At 54.0% G+C, this 6,106-nt stretch overlaps 3 non-coding genes across 3 annotated transcripts; 1 reads left to right on the top strand and 2 right to left on the bottom strand.

The window, feature by feature from the left end:
- The first annotated feature begins 1,221 nt into the window (after positions 1 to 1,221).
- On the top strand, positions 1,222 to 1,385 carry LOC148826056 (U1 spliceosomal RNA). Its single transcript, XR_016092829.1, has one exon. It is a non-coding gene; the product is annotated as a U1 spliceosomal RNA (small nuclear RNA).
- Positions 1,386 to 3,490: 2,105 nt separating this feature from the next.
- LOC148826055 (U1 spliceosomal RNA) lies at positions 3,491 to 3,654 on the bottom strand. The gene has a single exon (XR_016093596.1). It is a non-coding gene; the product is annotated as a U1 spliceosomal RNA (small nuclear RNA).
- Positions 3,655 to 5,528: 1,874 nt separating this feature from the next.
- On the bottom strand, positions 5,529 to 5,697 carry LOC148826054 (U1 spliceosomal RNA). The gene has a single exon (XR_016092623.1). It is a non-coding gene; the product is annotated as a U1 spliceosomal RNA (small nuclear RNA).
- Between the last annotated feature and the right edge of the window lie 409 nt (positions 5,698 to 6,106).

Genomic DNA, 6,106 nt, shown 5'->3' with positions numbered 1-6,106 from the left:
TGTTTCATTTTCTATGGGGTGGGAAGCAGGAAAGACTCAGAAGGGAAATAATGTACAGGCCGCTACTCTCAGGGGGGAAGTCTGTCCCAGATATTGCCATGAAGCTGCTGTGCATTTTCCTGGCCTTTGTGCTGAGAGGCTTTGCACCAGCACCTGAAGCGCGTACCTGGACTTTTTTTGCCAGGCCCTGGGTAGGTAGCGAGGTGTTTAGAGTGTGGGGTGTCAGACCCAAGCTGGATGTCCCACTCTCTGACACATGCCCTGCAATTTATGGGACAGTTAAAAGTTTTCTAAGATCTCACCCAATTGGCCATATTCCCCTCCGAGATGTCAGCATCCAAAAACTGGAAGATTTCGTTGCACCGCAGAAGAATAGGCAGACCCCTGTGGGCATTTTAACATCAGCCCAAACAAGGAAGGTGTGGAAACACACATCCTCTAACGTCCAGAAACTGGAAGATTTCGTTGCACCGCAGAAGAATAGGCAGACCCCTGTGGGCATTTTAACATCAGCCCAAACAAGGAAGGTGTGGAAACACACATCCTCTAAGTTTCTGTGCAATATTCACAGAGATTTAGCCTGGAGTGTCGCCCACCAGTGCTTACCAGTCCGAACTTTCTTGTACCGTAGGGGCCTCACCCCCAGCCCTCGCAGGGTTAGGGTGGGCTGCGGCGAGGAGGAGACTGTGACCCATCTCCTGTGGTCCTGCTTTTTTGCTAAGGCCTTCTGGGCACAGTTTGAAGATTGGTTGCAAGCTCTCTCGCTCCAATTTACCCTGACCGCTGCTTTCGTCATATACGGCATCCCTCCTGTCAAACTTCCTCCTGACGTGTTTGACAGGATCTGGGCCGTGGTGAACAGTGGGAAAGACGCCCTGTGGAGAATGAGGAACATGGGGCTCTTTAAAGGCATCGAGGTCCCAGTCAAGGCAGCAGGTAGCCTGGCCCTGTTCATCACCCGAGAGAACTATTACTTCAGAGATCTGTGGAGAGAAGGGAGGGAGGAAGCAGAAAATCTGTGGGAAATAGAGAGCATAGGTCAATATCTCAAGAAACTGTGAAAAACATTATCAAGTTTAAGTAAAGTATGTGATTTGCACCAGAAAAAAAGAAAATTGTTGCTATGTAACTGGTACCATGTCAAAATGTAATGAGATGTGATCATATATACTGTTTTAAGTATGTATATTAATGTAAACCTTTCTAATTTGTGATGTCCTGAATTTTTTTATGAAAAGAAAATAAAGTTCTTAAAAAATCGGTTCACCCAGGGGGAGGCTCGGCCATTGCACTCCGGCTGTGCTGACCCCTGCGAATTCCCCAAATGTGGGAATCTCAACTGCATAATTTCTGGTAGTGGGGGACTGCGTTCACGCTCTCCCCTGATGTGCTTGGTCCAATATCGGATAAGGGAAAGTTACGACACCACGAGCTGCGATAGGATCCCAGTTCGAAAGGAGTCGATGCCACTGCTGGTTCCCGGTTTCTTTTAGTTAGAGGTCCAGGGAAGCATTTCAAGCTGGTTCCACTACTCCTTCCAGACATTAATTCCCTTTTCAAAGTCAGTCGTCTTGCTGTAGTCTGCATTATTTAGGCTGATTATCGAGGTTAGCCTTTATTTGGTCATGGGGGCCTCGGTACTGTATGCTAATTCTCAAGACAGTTTCACCCGTTTTCTGATTGCTAGGTTCTGTACCAGTGCAGACATGTCAAACAGTGAATGGCTGTACCTCTATTGTATCCGTGCTCAATTTGGGTGGGCAAAACGAGAAAACAAGCGTGCCGTTTCCTACACATCTGCAGTCGCCAATGCGCATTCGCAGTATGTCCCGGGACGCAATTCGGCCTCATTTGCATAACACCAGACCGGCAGATCACTACGCAAGCTCGCGTCGTGCGCCTGCCACACACCGAACAAACACCGGAGCCTTTTCAGCAATTTCCAAAAAACGGGCCTGCTCGCCTACCCACAAGGTTTGTCTCTTACCCGCTCTCCAGAGCCTGCTGCCTTCTGTGCTGTTCTCTCGGCACCGCTGCAGCGCACACAACTCCTGCAGCGCGGGGAGAAAGTTTCCACGCTCCGCCGCAGGGAAGGCTCGCTCCGTGCGCACACGTCCTCTCAATGCCAGTTCAACAAGTGCTCCGCATTAGCAGCGTCGGGGCTCCGGCGTGTCGCACCTCACCTCACCTCGCACAGCCCCCTCCTTGAATGTCTGGCGCTGGGCATGCCCCGCCCTCCTCCACTTTATCTTATCACGTGTGACCACCGACAATGGCCACAATGCCGGGGAATGGCACCTGTAAAGTGTTAACTGGGGCACAGGAACAGCCCGTCTCGTCTCGGGGGCCGGCTTCAAAGACAATACAGCAAACACAGCGGGGCGGGGGAAGTAGACGACACGACACATGCAGGTACATTCAGCTCCGGCGGGAACGAGTCATTTGTCGGCCTTTTCAAGTGCTGGGAGCCGAGTAATCCTTCGCTTGTATCGTTTCTCCCCGGTGACTAGATCTCACCCTGCGACTCTCGACTGGGCTCACCCACGGCAGCCCAGCAGGTGTGAGCCTAGCCGGCACCCGGATGGGAGATTCCCCCCGGAAAAGCTCAGGTTGCTGCTGCTCCTGCAAGACGTGTGACTGGGACCAGTAGGGAGCGCTCACCCTGCGGTCTGTGTGGCTTTCTTATGCCCCAGCATCCTGATGGCGACACTCTGCTGCACAAACAGGCGCCGTCCTTCGGGGGAGGCGTAAAACCGAGGTCCCGACCCTCCTTGGCCATTAAGAAATCCCAGGGCGTCTCTCAAAGTGAGACGCCGCGGGTGTCACTCTGGTGTTAGTGTTCCCCTTTACCAATCAGTCGGGGTCTCCTCCTAATCCCCGTCTCATATGTAACAATCAATGACGAGGCCCCCCTGTCCCGCGATATTGCACTTGTCTCCTGGCCGCTGGCTGGCGCCGTGAGATTTAGCACTCGCGCAAGAGATCGGGGGCAGAGCGCAAACGCGGTCTCCTGCCCCCCACAAAGTGTGCGCTCAAGGTTCCCTCTCAGGGCTCTGCAACACAGCGGAAAGGCAGCGAGAAGGAGCCTCTTACTCTGACGCCGCAAGGCCACAAGACGGCGGAGGTGCCGCGCGCCCGGCCGACGTGTTGGACTGGTGCACTTTATGTGCTGAAATAAACACGCGACAGCCCAGAAATGTTTTGAGTGCTGTGCATTGGAGGTTTTTGTCTTGTGAAGACTTGCCTTGTACTCCTCCGAGCAGTTTGTTTGTTCTCCTCCAGTGCGGGACAAGTCAACACAAGGGAGCACATTTGCCAACATCCAGGTACACAATGCGATTTGGAAAGAAGCTCCTTTCCAAAGAGCTGCACACGAACGATCCTTCAGTCCCGCTCGGGGGGCGCGGAGCCCCAGCCACACACAGCTTCAAGTAGCGAGTCAGCTCGTGGTGTCATAACTCTTTCGTATCTGATATTGGACCAAGCACATCAGGGGAGAGCGCGAACGCAGTCCCCCACTACCAGAAATTATGCAGTCGAGATTCCCACATTTGGGGAATTCGCAGGGGTCAGCACAGCCGGAGTGCAATGGCCGAGCCTCGCTCTGGGTGAAACTCCTTCTTGATCAAGGTATCTCCCGTGCCAGGTAAGTATGAGCTGTACAAGCCCCTGCAAGCGGCCCGCACCCACAGCACAAAGCGCGCAGCCTAGGCCAGCTCCTCGCCCCGCACACCACCGCCTCCTGCTGGGCCCACTCTTTCGCACACTCACACGCCACACTAACACTCAAAAGGGTGGGCAAAACGAGAAAACGAGCGTGCCGTTTCCTACACATCTGCAGTCGCCAATGCGCATTCGCAGCATGTCCCGGGATGCAATTCGGCCTCATTTGCATAACACCAGACCGGCAGATCGCTACGCAAGCTCGCGTCGTGCGCCTGCCACACACCGAACAAACACCGGAGCCTTTTCAGCAATTTCCAAAAAACGGGCCTGCTCGCCTGCCCAGAAGGTTTGTCTCTTACCCGCTCTCCAGAGCCTGCTGCCTTCTGTGCTGTTCTCTCGGCACCGCTGCAGCGCACACAACTCCTGCAGCGCGGGGAGAAAGTTTCCACGCTCCGCCGCAGGGAAGGCTCGCTCCGTGCGCACACGTCCTTTCAATGCCAGTTCAACAAGTGCTCCGCATTAGCAGCGTCGGGGCTCCGGCGTGTCGCACCTCACCTCACCTCGCACAGTCCCCTCCTTGAATGTCTGGCGCTGGGCATGCCCCGCCCTCCTCCACCTTATCTTATCGCGTGTGACCACCGACAATGGCCACAATGCCGGGGAATGGCACCTGTAAAGTGTTAACTGGGACACAGGAACAGCCCGTCTCGTCTCGGGGGCCGGCTTCAAAGACAATACAGCAAACACAGCGGGGCGGGGGAAGTAGACGACACGACACATGCAGGTACATTCAGCTCCGGCGGGAACGAGTCATTTGTCGGCCTTTTCAAGTGCTGGGAGCCGAGTAATCCTTCGCTTGTATCGTTTCTCCCCGGTGACTAGATCTCACCCTGCGACTCTCGACTGGGCTCACCCACGGCAGCCCAGCAGGTGTGAGCCTAGCCGGCACCCGGATGGGAGATTCCCCCCGGAAAAGCTCAGGTTGCTGCTGCTCCTGCAAGACGTGTGACTGGGACCAGTAGGGAGCGCTCACCCTGCGGTCTGTGTGGCTTTCTTATGCCCCAGCATCCTGATGGCGACACTCTGCTGCACAAACAGGCGCCGTCCTTCGGGGGAGGCGTAAAACCGAGGTCCCGACCCTCCTTGGCCATTAAGAAATCCCAGGGCGTCTCTCAAAGTGAGACGCCGCGGGTGTCACTCTGGTGTTAGTGTTCCCCTTTACCAATCAGTCGGGGTCTCCTCCTAATCCCCGTCTCATATGTAACAATCAATGACGAGGCCCCCCTGTCCCGCGATATTGCACTTGTCTCCTGGCCGCTGGCTGGCGCCGTGAGATTTAGCACTCGCGCAAGAGATCGGGGGCAGAGCGCAAACGCGGTCTCCCGCCCCCCACAAAGTGTGCGCTCAAGGTTCCCTCTCAGGGCTCTGCAACACAGCGGAAAGCCAGCGAGAAGGAGCCTCTTACTCTGACGCCGCAAGGCCACAAGACGGCGGAGGTGCCGCGCGCCCGGCCGACGTGTTGGACTGGTGCACTTTATGTGCTGAAATAAACACGCGACAGCCCAGAAATGTTTTGAGTGCTGTGCATTGGAGGTTTTTGTCTTGTGAAGACTTGCCTTGTACTCCTCCGAGCAGTTTGTTTGTTCTCCTCCAGTGCGGGACAAGTCAACACAAGGGAGCACATTCGCCAACATCCAGGTACACAATGCGATTTGGAAAGAAGCTCCTTTCCAAAGAGCTGCACACGAACGATCCTTCAGTCCCGCTCGGGGGGCGCGGAGCCCCAGCCACACACAGCTTCAAGTAGCGAGTCAGCTCGTGGTGTCATAACTCTTTCGTATCTGATATTGGACCAAGCACATCAGGGGAGAGCGCGAACGCAGTCCCCCACTACCAGAAATTATGCAGTCGAGATTCCCACATTTGGGGAATTCGCAGGGGTCAGCACAGCCGGAGTGCAATGGCCGAGCCTCGCTCTGGGTGAACCGATTCGATTTTTAAGAACTTTATTTTCTTTTCACAAAAAAGTACAGGACATCACAATTTTGAAAGCTTTACATTAATATACATATTTAAAACAGTATAAATGATCACATCTCATTACATTTTGACACGGTACCAGTTACATAGCAACAATTTCTTTTTTTCTGGTGCAAATCACATTCTTTACTTAAACATGATAATGTTTTTCACAGGTTCTTGACATATTGACCTATGCTCTCTATTTCCCACAGATTTTCTGCTTCCTCCCTCCCTTCTCTCCACAGATCTCTGAGGTAATAGTTCTCTCGGGTGATGAACAGGGCCAGGCTACCTGCTGCCTTGACTGGGACCTCGATGCCTTTGAACAGCCCCATGTTCCTCACTCTCCACAGGGCGTCTTTCCCCCTGTTCACCACGGCCCAGATCCTGTCAAACTTCCTCCTGACGTGTTTGACAG

The sequence above is a fragment of the Atractosteus spatula genome, chromosome 10, assembly GCF_055471065.1.
Source record: "Atractosteus spatula isolate fAtrSpa1 chromosome 10, fAtrSpa1.hap1, whole genome shotgun sequence".
Taxonomy (NCBI): domain Eukaryota; kingdom Metazoa; phylum Chordata; class Actinopteri; order Semionotiformes; family Lepisosteidae; genus Atractosteus; species Atractosteus spatula.
Note: the sequence above shows the minus strand (reverse complement) of the source record. Positions and strands in the feature narration are given on the sequence as shown.